The following is a 20329-nucleotide window of genomic DNA, read 5'->3' as shown; positions in this document are numbered from 1 at the left end:
GGAATGCTGAGATCAAGAGCCTTGGCAGATGCACAGAAGTGGAGGAAAAAAGCAGAACACTTACAATATGGGAGGAAGCACAATGCTTACGATGAATATGTTTACAGTCTGTCACAATTAAATTGTAATCTTTACCACTGGTTAGCCATCTGACTTTACACAAATAATGAACTTTTGCAACCCTCAATTTCTTTTTATTAAAATGGGATTCTTTTTTTTGTGTGTGTGGTACGCGGGCCTCTCACTGTTGTGGCCTCTCTCGTTGCGGAGCACAGGCTCCAGACGCGCAGGCCCAGCGGCCATGGCTCACGGGCCTAGCCGCTCCGTGGCATGTGGGATCTTCTCAGACCAGGGCACGAACCCATTTACCCTGCATTGGCAGGTGGACTCTCAACCACTGCACCACCAGGGAAGCCCTAAAATGGGATTCTTAATTCTACCTCATTGGGAGGGTGTGAGGATTAAATGGTCCAATGTTTGTAAAGGGTTTAGCCCAGAGCCTGACATATAATAGAAGCCTAATAAATGCCAGCTCTATTCACAGGCCTCACTTTAAAGATGCCATTCCATTGAGAAGTCAGTTCTCTGTCTCATTGTTGCACCTCTGAATGCTTTTAAGGGGTTTTTGTCTTTGTTTTTCAACAGTTTAACTAAATATACCTCATTTTGTTTTCCTTTGTATTCAAAAGAAATGCTTGCAATTCATTTTATTAGCCGAATATGTGGCTTGAAGTCTTTCATCCACTTTGAAAAATTCTCAAAAATGATGTTTTAAAAAATAGCATCTAGCCAATTCTTTTTCTTCTTTGCTTCTACAACTCCAATTATACCTATGTTAGTCTTTATCCCTGAGACTGGTATCACTTATGCTCCTTTCTGTATTTTCCATTCTTTTTAAAATTCTGCACTGCAGCCTGATTAAACTTCTATGTCTAATTTTCTGGTTAACTCCTTTATTACATTCTTTTTTCTGTAACATTTTATTATAAAAATATTCAAGCACACAGAAAAGTTGAAAGAATTTTACATTGAACAGCCATATGTCCACCAACTAGATTCTGCCATAAATATTATATTATACTTGCATTACACATATCTACCTAACCATCTAACAATACAGTCATCAATCCATCTTACTCTTTAATGCATTTCAAATTAAAATGCAGACCTCACTACACTTCCTTCTAAACACCTCAGCATGCATACCATTAGCTAGAGTTCAGTATTTGTTTATAGTAGTTTTTATTTTGAGGTAGAATTTATATACAATGAAATACACAAATCTTAGATATTTATTTGCTGAGTTTTGATAAATGCAAACACTGGTGTACCCAATCCTCTACCAAGATGTAGAACATAGTCAGCCCCCTAGAAAGTTTCTTCATGCCTCTTCCCAGCCAGTCCCAACTTCCTCACTCATAAGCAATCACTGTTCTGATTTTTTTCCACCATAGGTTAGTTTTGCCTGTTCTAGAACTTCATATAAAGTGAATCATACAGTAAGTATATTTTATGTAAGATTTTTTTACATAACATAATGCTTTTGAGAATTCACCCATGTTGTTAACTATACTAGTAGTTGTATTGATTTCCTAGGGCGACTATAAAAAGGTATCAAAAGTTGAGTGGCTTAAGACAACAGCAATTTATTGTGTCACAGTTCTGGAGACTAGGAGTCTGAAATCAAGACACTGGCAGAGCCATGCTTTCTCTGATGGCTCTGGGGGAGAATCCTTCTTTGCTTCTGGCTTTTGATGTTTGCCAGCCACCTTTGGCATTCCTTGGCTTGTAGCTTCATCACTACAGTCACATAGCTGTTGTTTTTCTGTGTATCTTCATATCATCTTCCCTCTACGTGTCTGTCTCTGTGTCCAAATTTCACAGGGAGTGAGGGGCAAATCCAGCCCTAGAGGGAAATGCTTTGCTTCTCAGAGTCCAGTGGAGAAAGGAGCCTCCTGTTCCTGAATACTGCTCCCTCACCTGCAGGGAGAAGCTGCTGGAAGCTAAAACTTCAAACAAAAACCCTTCTTGCAATTGCATCACAGGTGTTGATCCTAGTCTCTAGTTGTATTGGTTTGTTTAAACTTTGTTTCTGGAAGCTACTCACATCATCCAGGTCCACCACTCAGATTTGGGAGACAAACTCAGGAAAGTCTTTATTTCAGTACTTCTTTGAAAGAATCTTTAAAAATCAACCAGAAACCTTCCAAACATGTATTCTTTACAGGAAAACCCTCTTAGAACACAGGCAGCATGCCCTCTGCAGTTTCAGAGCTGGTGTGGACAGCACACCTCAAAGGGGCTCAGCCTAGCACAGCTGTCAACTGCATGGAGCCCTGACTGGGCACAGAGTGCAAAGTTTTTTTCCTGCTAAAACGTAGTTCGCCTTTAACTAAAAGAGAAAAAGAACAGAACAGGGAAAAGGGCTCCTCTGAGATGAGGGTCTTCCTCACTCTGCCCTGGTGGCAGACCCAGGTGTGGACATTGTGGGCGCTGGGCCTTGTTGGCAGCAGTACATGCAGCCCAGTAACTCCCTGCACACCAAGCCCTACCAAGAGGTGGAGCATGGCAGCGTGGATGTATTTCAGGGGCTCAAGAACAATTTTATCATCTTCTGCATGTGGGCAAGTAAGCACCAAAGCATTGGATTTTTAAACAACCCCAGGCACTTAATGTGGCCCTGACCAAAGCACATTATGGGCAACCCAAGGGCCCTGTCCAAGCAGCTGCTCTGGAACCACCTGCTGAACTACAACCACCTGCTGGGGGCGGGGGGCACTGAACAATCTGCAGGAGAGCCTCATGCAGTTCAGCAAGCCCAGGAAGCTAGTCATCACCATCAACCTTGGAGCCTGCTTCATGACAACATCCATGTATGACCCTGGAAAGCCATTATCCCAGGATCAGTCTATGATCAGAGCAGCCAGGGCCAGCCTTTGAACATGTGCTTCCAGACCCATGACCAGATCAGCATGATCAGTGCCTACCCCAGCCTCCTGACCTCCATGAACAGTCCCCATTGCCTCCAACCTGGTCATGCCACCCATGCTGGTGAGGCTTGATGGTGGATGGTCTTTCGTGGTGGAGCCCACCTCTCACTACCCCTCCTCCTCCTCCTCACCAAGCACATTGGACACTTGCTCTGACTTAGGCTCCTCTCTCCCTTGGGTGCTCCTCTCCCTCTCGTGCTGCTCAAAATGATGCTTCAGTTTTAGCAGTGGAAAACAGGTATCCATTTATTTTTACTTTTTTAACCCAGAATAAGATGCTAGTGGAGGAGGCCACCTTCTAGTACTGGGGCAGCCCCATCACTCTGCTGGGCTGGTATGCTTGCTGGCCCTGGTATACATGGAGTATATGGAGTCTTGTGACAGCACCATGCTGCCAAGATAACTGTCCTGTGACAGCTTGGGCTGGGAGAGGTGGGCCTGGCTCACCTGGAAGGGCTGGCTGATGGAGATGCAGCCTGTCCTCAGGGCACCCTGTGAGACAGCTTTGATGGCACATGCCTGGCTGGCCTGGCTGTTGAGGAGATTCCTCTGGCTGGCCCAGGAGGCCCAAAGCTGTTCTTCTAGAATCCCCCATGACCAGTCTTGCCTTTTGGGGTGCCCCACCTGTGGATGGCCTGTTAGCTTGTCCAAAATACCCCGGTGGCAGCATGGGTGGCATGACCAGGTTGGAGGCAATGGGGACTGTTCATGGAGGTCAGGAGGCTGGGGTAGGCACTGATCATGCTGATCTGGTCATGGGTCTGGAAGCACATGTTCAAAGGCTGGCCCTGGCTACTCTGATCATAGACTGATCCTGGGATGATGGCTTTCCAGAGTCATACATGGATGTTGTCATGAAGCAGGCTCCAAGGTTGATGGTGATGACTAGCTTCCTGGGCTTGCTGAACTGCATGAGGCTCTCCTGCAGATTGTTCAGTGCCCCCCGCCCCCAGCAGGTGGTTGTAGTTCAGCAGGTGGTTCCAGAGCAGCTGCTTGGACAGGGCCCTTGGGTTGCCCATAATGTGCTTTGGTCAGGGCCAAAGTGCCTGGGGTTGTTTAAAAATCCAATGCTTTGGTGCTTACTTGCCCACATGCAGAAGATGATAAAATTGTTCTTGAGCCCCTGAAATACATCCACGCTGCCATTCTCCACCTCTTGGTAGGGCTTGGTGTGCAGGGAGTTAGTGGGCTGCATGTACTGCACTGGTAGGAGTGTTGGCCCTCATAGGACATGATGACAGACATGATGATGGCAATCTGGTCCAGCTTGGCAGCTGTCTTCTTTAGCTTTGTGGTGATCTTTTCTATGTTTGCAGCTTCTGGCCTGTTAGGTAGGAGGTACCTGACCTGATGATCTCCTCCTGGCCCTGGATCACACAGAGCATCTTCACATGACCTGCTGCTGTTCTGACAAGGGTCCTTGCAGAAGATGTTGGACAGGAAGGCGCTGAGTGCAGGGTACCTCTGATCCTGGACCTGGAGGCAGATGATGCAGATGGGAAAGGTGCCCAGCACCACCAAGTACTCAAGGAGTGACTGGGACAGCCCAGCCTTGGCTGCCTTCTTGCATATCACCATGAGGCCCAGCTGGCAGTGGTCATCCACAAGGATCAGCTGCTTGGCTCTGAGGACACAGGGACCATGCACTCCAGGGCTCAGTGGCCTGGGTCCCTGTGAAACTGCATCTTGGCAAGCTTCGGTCACCCGCATGTACAGCAGATGACATCTGTGTTCACGAGCAGTTCCCTCTCAGGAGTCTGCTTCAGGGCCAAGTACCACTTCTGGTCTGCAGATGACAGCTCCCAGGTCTTGTCCTTCAGCAACTGCAGCTTCTGGAGCTCTGGCATGCTACCTGTGTTCCTGATCTGCTTGTGCAGGGCCAGGATGTGCAATGGGGAGCCGAGGACCCTGGTGCAGAGCTGCATGACTTTCAGCCTGGTCAGTGGATCTTCTTGGTCAGCTGATCCTTGGCTATGTTAGTTGGGGCACAGACTAGCACAGGCCCACTGAGCCAGATGGTAGATGATGGTGGCTGAGGTCACATATTGCCTGTGCCTAGCGGTCCCTGGATCCAGCTCAGTGGTCTCTGCAGCACCATCCTCAGAAAGTCAACCTGAGAGTGGTGGAGGTCTTGGAACTCTTGTGCTGTGAAGTATTTGGGCAGCTGGCACTTTCTGATCACGCCTAGCAGTTTATGGTAGATGTAGCCCAACATGGAGCTCTCCTCCACAGCAGATGTTTTCAATACTCTGCATTCTGTCTAATGAGGCTGACTCCCACGTGAAATCCACCTGGAAGTTATGAGTTACCTCCAAGGTGCACCCACAACTACTCTGCAGCTCAATGGCGATCTCATTGCCATAATTATCAGGAGCCTTGATGACGTGGCCGATCCCTTTCCACAGGGGCACCAGGTCCCCTTTGTACCACAGGCAAATCTTGTTCCCCTGCATGAGGTGCATGTCTCCTAACCAAATTATTACTAAAGCCTGATTATCAGAGTCTGTCTTGGGCAAAGTGAAGTAGGCAATTCTCTTCTTGTTAAGGTCCAGGTGCCACCTGACAGTGATGTTACCTTGACTCTGGGACTCTTTCAGTTTCTTAGAGTAGTTGGTCTCCAGCTTGACCAGAGGGCCAAATATGTTCTGGTACTGGTAAGAGTCCTCCTACCTAGGGATGATACGCTGGGGCCCTGCCTCCACCCTGGCTTCTCCAGGTCCTCCAAGGTGGTGGAAGGATTTTCCTTGCAGAGCTACCCAAGCTGGCTCATCTACTCTGTGGTGATCTGTGAGCCCACAGCTGTTCCTGCTCAGAAGGGATTGTGATCAGCCAGGACAGGAAGTAGTGGTCCTGGATCCGGGGTTTCCACTGTGAACTCTCTCGGCTGATTTTCTTGAGGCTGCTCTGAGTGGCTTAGGGCTGGCTGCACAGTTGCCCCATGACCCAGGTGGCTTTGGTAAGAATGAAGCCAAGGAGGAAGGCCTTGCTGCTGACATAGTCATAACACTCCAGAACCGTCTCCCCCGGGGCCCACCCTTGTGCAGAGTCATCTCTTTGCATTTTGCCCTCAGAGGTGACTTAGAATGTGGCTGCCAGAAGCATTTCCATGATCTACTGAACCACTCTTGCTGGTATCACAGTAAACCATGCAGTCGGGATGGGGTATTCCCCAGTAGCTGCAGGCATGTATGAGACATCTTGCCTGTAAAAAGTATCGTCTTCATCTTCTTTGAAGTTCAACTTAGCCAACTGGCTGGTCTTGCCCACGTTCTCATTCTCGCCTGGTTCTGCAGGATGCGCACGGGTCAGCCCACCTGCGAGTCCACCTGTCCGGCTGCAGCTTCCACACGGAGCCGGCCTCTAGTGCTGCGACCTTGGGAGGCGCGTCTGCGTCTGGCTGGGGAAGGCGATCTCGGTGCATTCGAACTCCGAGCCCTGCGTGTGGAAGCCTGGGAGGCGGCTTTCTGCGCATCCAGGAAAGTGCGCATGTGCGGGCTGGGCGGAAACGCCTCCAAGCTCAAGCTGCTGCCTTTGCGCTGCGCGGAGCCCTCAGCCAAGCCGAGGTCTAGGCCGCTGCGCGGCTGGGCAGTATTCAAAGGGTCGCAACCGCGCGAGCCGCGCGCCCAGAGCTGCTCTTGCTGCCCTCGGAGCCACCCGCAGCTCACAGCGACTGCAGGAACCGCCGTCACCACGGCCTGTTGTAAGTACGTTGCTTTAATTTTACCTATTCTGTCGGATGTGAGGTGGTCTCCATTGCATCCTGGATTTCTGATATTATTTTTGGTTTTAGGAGTGCCATTTTATTCTTTTGATATAAATTCTAGTTTTCTAGCTGATTTCTCTGTCTTGTCATCCATTTTACAGTCATTTAAAATATTTTAATGAAAACCAGTATCTGGATCACCTGTGCATCAGTCTCTATTGCCTCCCCCATCCCCCACCCCCCACCCGCTTATTTTTTATTTTGTATACCTGGTAAAGTTTTTATTGAATTACTAAAATTATGTGTAAAAATTATAGGGATTCTTGAAATGTTATCTTTCTCTAGAGGGGATTTCTTTAGCTTCTGGCAGTCAATTAGAGTCGGCGTGGATTACTTTAATTCAAACGGGCTGCGCTGATTCACAGCTGCGTTCAAGTCTGTAAGGCTGGTCTATTTCTGGCTTAACCTCAGCATAGACTCTAGCCCTTCTGGTGTCCAATTGAATACTTGGGGTTTTTATCAGAATCCCATCCTTTCGGTGGTTCTTTAATCCCATTTTTAAAATCTTCCCAGAACCATGAAACTGACAAAAATCCTGCATAGTTTCTCGAACTCATAGCAGCTACTTTCTGCGCCGCTTCTGTGCTTCTCAGCCTATACTACTTACAAACTGGCAAGTGCCTCAAGAGGAAAAAAGGCTCAGACTGTTGGGCTCAGTTCTTTCAACTCTTCTCTCTATAATCTTGGCATCTTAGGTTCTGGCTGTCTTGATGCCCTTGAACTCTAATTTTAGTCGTTTTAGGCTCATGACATTGCTGAAGTTCTTTAGAAGACTCTTGACTGTTTAAAGCACAAACAGTAATAATGGGTATGGGGTTTATAGAATATGTTGAATTAAAACATATGGCTAATATACAAGGAATTGAGTGGGGATTAAGTGAAATTATACCGTTATATAGTTATTGTATTGTTCTTTAATATCTTATGAATTGAGACTGTGGTAAGTTAAGTGTGTGTATTACTATCTATAGGGTAACCATTACAACACATAATAGTGGATGCACACAAAGAAGTATTGCTAAAAAAAATCAATAAAATAGATAAAATTGGATAAAAATTATTCTGTAAGCACAAAAGACAATAGAAATAAATGAACAATAGAACACATAACAGATGGGACAAATAGAAAACAAATACCAAGGTAGTAGAATTAAACTGATCTGAACAAAACCGTAATTCCATTCAATGTAAATGGACTAAATGCTCCATTAGAGAGAAGGAAATTACAAGACTGGATAAAAAGCAAGACCTATCTACATTTTGTTTACAGGATATGTTTTATAATATCTAAAAACACAAATAAGTTCAGTTTGAGGAGTGGGAAAAGATATATAAAGTGAGTAAATCTATGACACAGAAATTCCATTTCTAGGTATTAAGCCAAGAGAAATGAAAACATATGTCTATGAAAATGTGTATAAGAGAATATTCATAGCAGGCTTTATACAAAGTAATAGCCAAAATTTGAAAACAATCCAAGAGGCCCATCAATATGAAAATGGGTAAAGAAATTGTAGCATATTTATAGAATAGAATACTTAACAGTTAAAAAGAATGAACTTTTGATTGATGAAACAACATAGATAAATCTTAAAAATAGTATCTGAGTGAATGAATCTAGATGCAAAAGAGTACTTATATATGACTGCATTTTATATAAGTTCCAAGAACAGGCAATTCTATACCATGTTAGTAGAAATGAGAAACTGGTTACCTCAAGGGGAAAGCAGACTAACTGGAAAGGGGGAATGAGGGAAATTTTGGGAGTGATGGAAATGTTCTATATATTAATTTCAGTGGTTGTTACCCAGTCATTGTCAAAATCATTGAACTGTACTATTAAGATATATGCATTTTATTTTTTGTGATTTATACCTCAACAAAAAGTATAAAGTGAAGCATCACTTAGAAACAAATCTGGACTAAGACATTATTTTGTTCGTTTCTTAATAACAGAAGACAATAGGTACATACAACTTGTAAAAAAAATAATAATGAAAATTATGTTTCCAAAAATAGAGCTGGGTTTTTTGCCATCTTATTTTAGTGGATCAGTTAGTAACATATAGCCAAATATGAGGCTGAAGCCCTTGAACAATACAGTAGATCAATGAATTCCTTCTTCCAATGATATGGTTCTCACAGAACTCTTGAATTTAGGTCCAGTGCATATGTCATAATATGTGTCCAAAATATTGAATAAACAGGGGAAGGAAAGGGTTTGGATTTAAAGTGTACAGTGTTTGTGCTTTGAGCTGTACGTTGAAAGTAAATAAAACATTAAATAAGGAAGTCTGCTCCCTTATTTAAATGACATACAATTGTTTTATAATTTGAACCGAAAGAAGATTTAACTAGAGCCTTCTAGTCAAAAAGAATTTAAGACAATATTATAAATATTTTCAAAGCTTTAAGGTAAAGTTGGATATAATGTATGAACAGATAGAGGTTCATAGTAGAAAAATGGAAACTAAAAAGGGGTCAAATGGAAATTTGAGAAGTGAGATGAAATGAGGTTATAACAACAGACTGGACAATGAGAAAAGATCAGTGAACTTGCAAATCAATAGAAATAAACCAAACAAAAGCCCAGAGTGAAAAAAATAAAAAGAGCAGTATTGACCTCTTTATTGTAGGACAACATTGGTATTGAACACACATGGAATTGGATTCATGGGATGGAAGAAAAATTGCACTCGAGAAAAATATTTGGAGGAAAAATGGTGAAACCTTTTCTAAGTTAAAACACATTATGAAAGCTTAATTACTTATTGAATATGTAAGCTCTGTGTGACTTGCAAAGTAAATTTTTCTTATCCAGCAAACTGATATGCCATTTGAGTTATGATTTTTAAGCTTTACTGACATATAGTTGAAAAAAATCAACTACACATATTTAAAGTGTACAAGTTGGTAAGTTTTGACATATGAATATACCTCCCACATTTACTTATGCTCATTTGTAATTCCTCTAGCTTATCCTCTCCCTGGTCCCCAGACAAGCAGTGCTCTGAGTTCTGTCAGCAAGGGTTAGTTGGATTTTTTTGGAATTTTATATAAATGGAATGATGCATTATATACTACTTTTGTGTATGGTTTTTCTTTCACCCAGCTTAGTGATTTGGAGGTTCATCCATGTTGTATCTATAATTAGTTCATTCTTTTTTTTGCTAAGTAGTCATATAATTCTATTCAATGAATTTTTTTATTGATTCAAAATCAAATCTTTATTAAGTCTCCATTGCATCAGAAGTCTTTCCCACTCTTCATTTCTTTTTTTTAACATCTTCATTGGAGTATAATTGCTTTACAATGGTGTGTTAGTTTCTGCTTTATAACAAAGTGAAGCAGTTATACATATGTTCCCATATCACTTAACTCTTGCGTCTCCCTCCCTCCCACCCTCCCTATCCCACCCCTCTAGGTGGTCACAAACCACCTAGCTGATCTCCCTGTGCTATGCGGCCTCTTCCCACTAGCTATCTATTTTACGTTTGTTAGTGTATATATGTCCATGCCACTCTCACACATTGTCACAGCTTACCCTTCCCCCTCCCCATATCCTCAAGTTCATGCTCTAGTAGGTCTGTGTCTTTATTCCCGTCTTACCCCTAGGATCTTCATGACCTTTTTAATTTTTTTCCCTTAGATTCCATATATATGTGTTAGCATACAGTATTTGTTTTTCTGTTTCTGACTTACTTCACTGTGTATGACAGACTCTAGGTCCATCCACCTCACTACAAATAACTCAATTTCGTTTCTTTTTATGGCTGAGTAATATTCCATTGTATATGTGTGCCACATCTTCTTTATCCATTCATCTGTTGATGGACACTTAGGTTGCTTCCATGTCCTGGCTATTGTCAATAGAGCTGCAATGAACATTTTGGCACATGACTTTTTTGAATTATGGTCTTCTCAGGGTATATGCCCAGTAGTGGGATTGCTGGGTCGTATGGTAGTTCTATTTTGAGTTTTTTAAGGAACCTCCATACCGTTCTCCATAGTGGCTGTATCAATTTACATTCCCACCAGCAGTGCAAGAGTGTTCCCTTTTCTCCACACCCTCTCCAGCATTTATTGTTTCTAGATTTTTTGATGATGGCCATTCTGACTGGTGTGAGATGATATCTCATTGTAGTTTTGATTTGCATTTCTCTAATGATTAATGATGTTGAGCATTCTTTCATGTGTTCGTTGGCAATCTGTATATCTTCTTTGGAGAAATGTCTATTTATGTCTTCTGCCCATTTTTGGATTGGGTTATTTGTTTTTATGTTATTGAGCTGCTTGTAAATTTTGGAGATTAATCCTTTGTCAGTTGCTTCATTTGCAAATATTTTCTCCCATTCTGAGGGTTGTCTTTTGGTCTTGTTTATGGTTTCCTTTGCTGTGCAAAAGCTTTTAAGTTTCATTAGGTCCCACTTGTTTATTTTTGTTTTTACTTCCATTTCTCTAGGAGGTGGGTCAAAAAGGATCTTGTTGTGATTTATGTCATAGAGTGTTCTGCCTATGTTTTCCTCTAAGAGTTTGATAGTGTCTGACCTTACATTTAGGTCTTTAATCCATTTTGAGTTTATTTTTGTAGCTCAGCTGGTAGAGCGGAGGACTATAGGTGTTTGATTATCAATGAATTTTTAAAACTGGTAATACTAAGCTATGGTGATGATTGCCTCAAGCAGAAGGTGAAGAGATTGATTGGGAAAGGCCTAGAAGGAAGTTTCTGTAGTATGGGTGCTGTTTATAGGGTGTACACATATGTTAAAACCCATTGGACTATATTCTTAAGATGTGTATTTCACTGATTGTAATTTATACCTCATGAAAAGAAAAGAGAAGGCACTGTATGAAAAATAACCAGGTATATTGCCCAATTGCCATCCTAGTTGATTGATATTATCATGTGCTTAGGTCAGTTATCTATTTTTAATGTTTTTGGTTATCCACAAGGTCTATCTTTAGATTTTTTTAAAGCATTTTCCTGTGATTTAACTCTTTTGTGAATGCTAATTTAAGAAAAGTGTACTTTATGATAGCTTTTATCAAAACACTTTTACTCCCCCCAAGTTGTCTTTATGGAAATAAAATTTATGCCCCAAATTGACTGTACCTATGGTAATTCCCAGTATATTAGAATGGAATTGCTAATGTTAAAGCCTCATTTTTATAATTTTTTCTTTATCAATAAAATATGATAAAATACCATGCATCCCTTATATCAGATAGACTTAAATTCTGTCATAAAAATTGAGATGTAGGGGCTTCCCTGGTGGTGCAGTGGTTAAGAATCTGCCTGCCAGTGCAGGGGCCACAGTTTCAAGCCCTGTTCCGGGAAGATCCCACATGCCACGGAGCAACTAAGCCCATGTGCCACAACTACTGAGCGTGTGCTCTAGAGCCCCTGAGCCACAACTACTGAAGCTTGCATGCCATAACTACTGAAGCCCACGCACCTAGAGCCCGTGCTCCGCAACGAGAAGCCACTGCAATGAGAAGCCTGCACACTGCGACAAAGAGTAGCCCCCACACACAGCAACAAAGACCCAACGCAGTCAAAAGTAAACATAAATAAATAAAAAAATTGAGATGTTATTCAAACTAACTTGTATATCAGATCTCAATTAAATAGCATATTTTTATTGAATGACAAATGATTGAAATCTAAGCATTCATTTATTCATTTAAACATTTATTAGCTACTTACTGTAAGAGTAGATGTATAGTTTTATGTGCTTTACCTACCGTAGGATATCTTTGGTCTTCTCAATATTAAATATTAGCTTCTATAGAAAAGTGATCACATTTTTTATATGGTCTGGTATATATAGCTCAATATTAAACTGTATATAATTAAGCTATATTCAGTATTAGAGTATTATTGAGTATAAACAATATTGAGTATAGAATACCCAATATTACACTCAATATTATACTCTATATTAAGCTATATGTAACCTAAGTAAAGGGTGTTCTGTTTATCAGAACCTCCTGGTGCCTGGACCACCTCTTGTAAACAGTCTCTTCTGTTCCATCTTCAGTTTTGGTTAAATGCCATTCATTATGGCAGAGCAAAAATGTATACTTTAGTATCCAAATGTCTTTGAAAAATAATTGCTCATCCAGATAAATCTATAGTGCCCCAGCTTGAGTTTTGCTTCTATAGGGTTTGGATTATTATGACTTTCCAATTAGAACCTCAGTACTATAATTACCATTTAATTATAATTTATCTCAGTACTTACTCTTCTTACCTCAATATCCCATCATCTGATGCTCTAATGGCAGCCAAAATGGGACCAGGAGCCTCAGTGCTGAGCTATTCTTGTGCTATGAGAACTCTAACATTACTCTCCTGAATGGAAAGAGCTCTCCAGAGGTTTCTGTTTGTCCCTAAAAAAGATTCAAACTACTTGGCTTATCAGGCCTTCTGAAGAGTGGCCTCTTTTGGTACCCTGACCTTGCTTCTGCCTCTCTCCCCCTTTGCTCATCACTCCAGTTGCTCAGGCCTTCCCTCTGACCCCAGTGACTGACAGACTCATTCCTGTGCTAGGGTACTTAGAACTTTCTTCCTCAGATCTTCACAAGACTGGTTCTTTCTTTCCTTTTCTTTTTGTTTTTAAATCAAAGTATAGTTGACATTATTTTAGCTTCAGGTGTACAGCATAGTCATTTGATATTTTTATATATTATCTATATGTCTTCTTTGGAAAAATGTCTGTTCAGGTCTCCTCCCCATTTTTAATTGGATTTTTTTTTTGATATTGAGTTGTATGAGTTCTTTCTCTATTTTGATTATTAGTCCCTTATTACATATATCATTTACAAATATTTTCTCCTATTCAGTAGGTTGTATTTTCCTTTTGTTGATGGTTTTCTTCACTGTGCAAAAGCTCTTAAGTTTGATTAGGTCCCATTTATTTATTTTTGCTTTTGTTTCCCTTGCCTGAGGAGATAGATCCAAAAGTATATAGCTAAGACCTATGCCAAAGAGTGTACTGCCTATGCTTTCTTCTAGGAGTTTTATACATTTAGGTCTTTAGTCCATTTTGAGTTTACTTTTGTATATGGTTTGAAAAAATGTTTTAATTTTATTATTTTATTTTATTTTATTATTATTTTTTTTGCAGTACGCGGGCCTCTCACTGTTGTGGCCTCTCCCGTTGCGGAGCACAGGCTCCGGACACGCAGGCTCAGCAGCCATGGCTCACGGGCCCAGCCGCTCCGCGGCATGTGGGATCCTCCCAGACCAGGGCACGAACCCGCATCCCCTGCATCGGCAGGCGGACTCTCAACCACTGTGCCACCAGGGAAGCCCAATTTTATTATTTTACATGTAGTTGTCCAGTTTTCCGAACACCACTTATTAAAGAGACTGTCTTTTCCCCGTTGTATATTCTTGCCTCCTTCATCGTAGATTAATTGACCATACGTGCATGGGTTTATTTCTGGTCTCTTTATGTTTTTCCATTGGTCTATATGTCTTTTTTTGTGCCAGTACAATGCTCTTTTGATTGCTGTAGCTTTGTAGTATTGTCTGAAGTCAGGGAGCATAATACCTCAAGCTTTGTTCTTTTTACTCAAGATTGCTTTGGCCATTTGGGGTTTTTGTGGTTCCATACAAATTTTAGGATTATTTTTTCTAGTTCTGTGGAAAATGTCATGAGTATTTTGATAGAGATTACATTAAATCTGTAGATTGCTTTGGGTAGTGTGGACATTTTAACAATATTAATACTTCCAATTGATGAACATGGGATATCTTTACATTTATGTGAATCATCTTCAGTATTCTTCATCAGTGTGTTACAGTTTTAAGCATATGCATCTTTCACTGCCTTGGTTAAATTTACTCTTAGGTATCTTATTATTATTATTTTTTTTGACTGCGTTGGGTCTTAGTTGTGGCACACAGGGTCTTTGTTGAGGCATGCAGGATCTTTCTACAGTACACAGTCTCTTCGTTGAGGCGCTTGGGCTTCCTTCTAGTTGCAGTGCTTGGGCTTCTCTCTAGTTGTGGCATGCGGGTTTTCTCTCTCTAGTTGTGGCACATGGACTCCAGTGTGCATGGGCTGTATGGAAAACAGCTCAGTAGTTCCTCAAAACTTAAACATGGAGTTACTCTACGACCCTACAATACTCTTACGTATATGCCGAAGAGAATTGAAAACATAAGTTTACATAAAAAGTTGTACAATAATGATCATAACAGCATTATTAATAACAGCTAAAAAGGGGAGACAACCCAGTGTCTCTCAGTGGATGCGCAAATAAACAAAAAGTGGGATAGCTGTACAGTGGAACATTATTCAGTCATAAAAAGGAATGAAGTACTGATACATGCTACCGCGTGGATGAATCTTGAAAACATTGTGCTAAGTGATAGAAGTCAGTCCCCGAAGACCACATAGTGTATGATTCCATTTATATGAATATCCAGAATAGGCAGATTCACAGAGATTCACAGTCATTCTTGTTTGCTAGCGACCGGGGGTGAGGGAAGAATGAAGAGTGACTGCTCATGGGTACGAGATTTCTTTTTGGAGTCATGGAAGTGTTCCACCATTAGATAGTGGGATGGTGGCACCACTCTATGAATATGCCACAGAATTACACACGTCAAAAGGTACATTGTACGGTATGTGAATCATATCCCAATAGGTATGTACAATATTTAAACTGCCTTGTGTGGTTACTGGCTACACTGTTGGACAGCACAGTTAGACTGCTGGGTTCTGAGTCAGCTGGTTGTAACTCCCCATCTCCCATGGATCCTACCTTCAGTAGCTGATGTCTTTGGATATGAATGCTACACTATATTCCATGGCTCCCAGCACCAGGCACCTCCATGTCTGCTGAGGTTTACACAGGCTCTCTTCAGTATCTAAGCCAGTTGTGCTCACTGGTTTAGGAACAAGCTGGGTTTTAGGAAACAGCTGTATATTCCTAGGGCTCTGTTCCATCATAGCTAGGAACTGAGAGACTGTGGCCTGTGGACACTTTACTTAACAGACAGCAGAAGTCTCCAGAGTGATTAGACCCTGCATTGGAACTTATCTGAATGCTAAAACTTGACAGTAAGAAAAATGACTCTTGATATTGCTGTTTCAGAAGGGCTGGTTGAGTTGAAAGACAGGTTGTTTCCTTGGTGAGAATCCCTAGTCCAGTGGCATCAAAGAATTTTTAGCCACTGAGCACACTTCCTCATCTATTGATACTTTTTCTTGTTTCACCGAGCACTAGCCTAGGTATGTATAGCAGAGGATACCCTGTTCCAGGGTATGGCTTAGCTATGTGGCCCTGGGCTAGGTACTGAACCTCTCTGTACCTTTTATTTTGTAAAATGGGAATAAGAACCTGTCTTCATGAATTGTTACAAAAAGTCACTCTCTGACTACCCAGTGTCCATAGGTCAGTCACTACATGGGAACAGAGTGAGCACAGAACTCCATACTTACTGAATCCTCAATACTTCCCTTGTTCTGCTGGTGTTTGGTGGTGCTTGGTTGGGCTGTGTCCTGGGAATAGAGTAAGTTGGCAACAGCGAATTTCAGCTGGATGTGCACGGGGGCTGGGACTGCTTATTCCTTTGTCTGATGTCTCTACTTCTAGAGTACAAAAGTATCAAAATCCCTGTCAGGGAAGATTTTAACAAGTAATTTCAGCCAGTCTACTTACCCCTGGCAATGTGGCCTGGGCTGGGTTTTTTAAGTGGGCTACAGAAGACCCTCCGTCTGCCTGTACACCTTGCATTCTTTCATGTCTGTCTGTCCAGCTCTCCATCAAGCATTAAGAGAGTTCACTAGGATGTGAGGAGGAGGAGACTGCACCTTTCTGGGGCATGGTTGTCAAGTGCAGGCTCTGACCCCCCCATCCCTTCTCCACGCAGCCCCCAAAGGATGAGCTTTCTCAAGCAGTACTCCGAGTGTGTCGTGTTCCTCCACAAACCATTTCAGTGCCCGAGAAATTCCCTGTTCACATCCTTAACCACAACTGTCCCCTCTCCCATGTCGAAGTGTATGCTCCAGCCACACTGACTTCTTACAGCTTCCCCCAATATGCCTTGTTTTCTCTATCTTTTCCATTAGAGACACATGCAGCACAACTCCCCATCTCGTCCTCTAGTTAAGGTCCTGTTCTCCTTCAGAGCTCAGTTTCTTCTTCATTTCCTCCAGAAAACTTTCCAAACCAGGGCTGTGTACCCCTCCATGGGGTTCCCACAGGCTCTTGAAATTCTCTTATGTAGCAATTATCACAGTACATCATGAGTGCCTATTTACTTTCATGAAGTGTTTTTTGAATGAATGAATCAGTCCATGGATGACTCATAACTAGGGGCCTAAGATGTAAACCCAGATTCCTTCACATTTTGGGTTGGAAAAAATTGCCAGGTAAAATGAACCACTCCCACGAATGAAATTACTACTCACGGCATGACCACAGGCACACTGCTTCCCTTTCTGAGCTTCTAGCCTAGGCAGCCAGGGCACCGAAACTGCATTTTCTCTTCCTGCCTTCTGTTGGATGACACACTACCATGGATCATCAACATGGGCTTCCAGAAAGCACCCTTTTTTCCCCTCCAAAGCCTTTGTCCATTACACTGCTATCCAGAAGCCCCATCCTTCTTTGTAGACCAATCTTTTTTGGCCATGAACCTTGTCTTCACCCCATGTCATGCTTGTAACATGCACGTCCACCATCTAGTCGGTGGCACCCAGCCAGTAGGATGGACATTCAAGAGCCTTGTCTAGAAACACTTGCTTTACCACATTGGGGTCCAGATTGAAAGACAATAGTGCCTTGATGGTGACCAACATGGAGCCCAAACTAAGTACAGAGATCATGGAAACTCAGCCAGCACCATCTCCTGAGTTCCTGCCTTACAGAGCCAAAGACCTAGGGGAAAGCAGTGAGGAATTACCTGGTTGCTTCTCCTTGCAGGTTAGAGAAGAGACTCTGACAAAAAAGGGAAGGCTTCTGGGAGTTGGGAATAGAAGCAGGAACCTGGATGTATTTTCACCATTATTATCCTGGTATGTACAAGAAACTCAGTGATTACTTTTTAAAAAACTTTACTGAAGTATAGTTGATTTACAATGTTGTGTTAATTTCTGCTGTACAGCAAAGTGATTCAGTTATACATATACGTACGTTCTTTTCCATTGTGGTTTATCAGAGGATATTGAATATATTTCCCTGTGCTATACAGTAGGACCTTGCTGTTTATCCCTTCTATATGTACCAGTTTGCATCTGGTAATCCCAAACTCCCAATCCAACCCTCTCCCACTTTCCTCCCCCTTGACAATCATGTTTGTTCTCTATGTCTGTGAGTCTGTTTCCATTTTATAGAGAAGTTTGTTTGTGTCATATTTTAGATTTCACGTATAAATGATATCATATGGTATTTGTCTTTCTCTTTCTGACTTCCTTCACTTAGTATGATAATCCCTAGGTCTGTCCATGTTGCTGCAAATGGCATTATTTCATTCTTTTCTATGGCTGTGTAGTATTCCATTGTATATATGTACCACATCTTTATCCTTTCATCTGTCAGTGGACATTTAGCTTGTTTCCATGTCCTAGCTATTGTAAATAGTGCTGCTATGAACATTGGGGTGCATGTGTCTTTTTTTTTTTTTCTTTTCTTTTTTTTTTCTTTTTGCGGTATGTGGGCCTCTCACTGTTGTGGCCTCTCCCGTTGCGGAGCACAGGCTCCGGATGCGCAGGCCCAGCGGCCATGGCTCACGGGCCCAGCCGCTCCGCGGCATATGGGATCCTCCCAGACCGGGGCACGAACCCGTATCCCCTGCATCGGCAGGCGGACTCTTAACCACTGCGCCACCAGGGAGGCCCGCATGTGTCTTTTTTAATTATAGTATTGTCTGGGTATATGCCCAGGAGTGGGATTGCTGGATCATATGGCGACTCTAGTTTTAGTTTTTTGAGGAACCTCCATGCTGTTTTCCATAGCAGCTGCTCTGACTTACATTCCCACCAACAGTGTAGGAGGGTTCCCTTTTCTCCACACCCTCTCCAGCATTTGTTATTTGTAGACTTTTTAATGATGGCCATTCTGACGATGTCAATGACTTCTGATTCAAGGATGTGCCATGGAAGGGAGCTCAGAGCCACAAGCCACCAGCTCAGCCATGCTTCCAATCTCCTTAATTTAGGCTAAGTCGGTGACAAGCCTGGAGCAAAATATGTCCGTCTTGTAGCTGACTGCCTTTGTAGACTTTAATGACCTAGAATAAAATGTAAGGAGAGTGGATGACATAGTAGTGCCTTGGAGCTGGAGGGGGCCACTGAAGCCAGTGAAAGAATATAGTCATGGAGCATGAGAGACCAGAGTTCAAATCCTGGCTCTGCCCTTAACTCACTGCGTGACCATAGGCACACTGCTTCCCTCCCTGAGCTTCTAGCCTAGGCAGCTAGGGCACTGAAACTGGAGTCTGAGAGAACTCTGAACATGTAGGTAAAGTGAAGAGTTGAAACAGTCATTTAATAGAGGTAAGTCATATGGAGAAATGAGAGGGGTACCCAGGGCAAGGAAAGATGGGATGATTCCCTTTTTTCCACACCTCTCCAGCATTTAAAAAATTTTTTAAATTTTATATTGGGGAATAGTTGATTAACAATGTTGTTAGTTTCAGGTGTACAGCAAATGATTCAGTTATACATATACATGTATCTATTCTTTTTCAAATTCTTTCATACCCTCTCCAGCATTGGTTATTTGTAGACTTTTTAATTATGGCCATTCTGACCAGTGTGAGGTGGTACCTCATTGTAGTTTTGATTCGCATTTCTCTAATAATTAGTGATGATCGCATAGCAACTCTATTTTTAGTTTTTTGAGGAACATCCATACCATTTTCTGTAGTGGCTGCACCAGTTTACATTCCCACCAGTTTACATTCTTGTCTTAGATGTCCTTCATGTTGACTGAAAAAAAAAACGCACAACATATGAGCTGTGAGTTGAGTTTTTTCAGGGTGTTACTGAGGACTGTGGCCCAGGAGACAGCCTCTCAGATGGCTCTGAGGAACTGCTCTGAAGAGGTAGGGGAGGAGCCAGGATATATATATATGAATTTTGGCTAGGGGATGCCTGCAGTCAAGATCTTGGTGAAAAGTAACTGCTAGTCATTACAGGGTTTCCTGGGAATGCAGAGTTTGGTCCATGAACTAGAACATAATAGGTATGCAACAAAATTTATTTTTGCTTTTGTTTCCCTTGCCTGAGGGGACAGATCCAAAAAGATATTGCTAAGACCTTTGTCAAAGAGCGTACTGCCTATGTTTTCTTCTAGGATTTTTGTGGTTTCAGCTCTTACATTTAGGTCTTTAATCCATTTCGAATTTGTTTTTTTGTATATGGTACGAGAAAATTTCTAAGTTCATTCTTTTACATGTAACTGTCCAGTTTTCCCAATACCACTTAATAAAGAGACTGTCTTTTCCCCATTGTACTTTCTTGCTTCCTTTGTCATAGATTATTTACTGTATGTACATGGGTTTATTTCTGGGCTCTCTATTCTGTTCCATTGGTTTATGTGTCTGTTTTTGTGC

The 20329-nt window shown here is 42.2% G+C and overlaps 1 pseudogene; it reads right to left on the bottom strand.

Moving 5' to 3' along the window:
- Positions 1 to 3308: 3308 nt before the first annotated feature.
- Positions 3309 to 20329, bottom strand: part of LOC132486822 (regulator of nonsense transcripts 1-like) — a 33644-nt pseudogene continuing 16623 nt past the window's right edge.

Source organism: Mesoplodon densirostris, chromosome 3 (assembly GCF_025265405.1).
Source record: "Mesoplodon densirostris isolate mMesDen1 chromosome 3, mMesDen1 primary haplotype, whole genome shotgun sequence".
Classification (NCBI taxonomy): Eukaryota; Metazoa; Chordata; class Mammalia; order Artiodactyla; family Ziphiidae; genus Mesoplodon; species Mesoplodon densirostris.
This window is presented reverse-complemented; position numbering and strand designations above follow the sequence as displayed.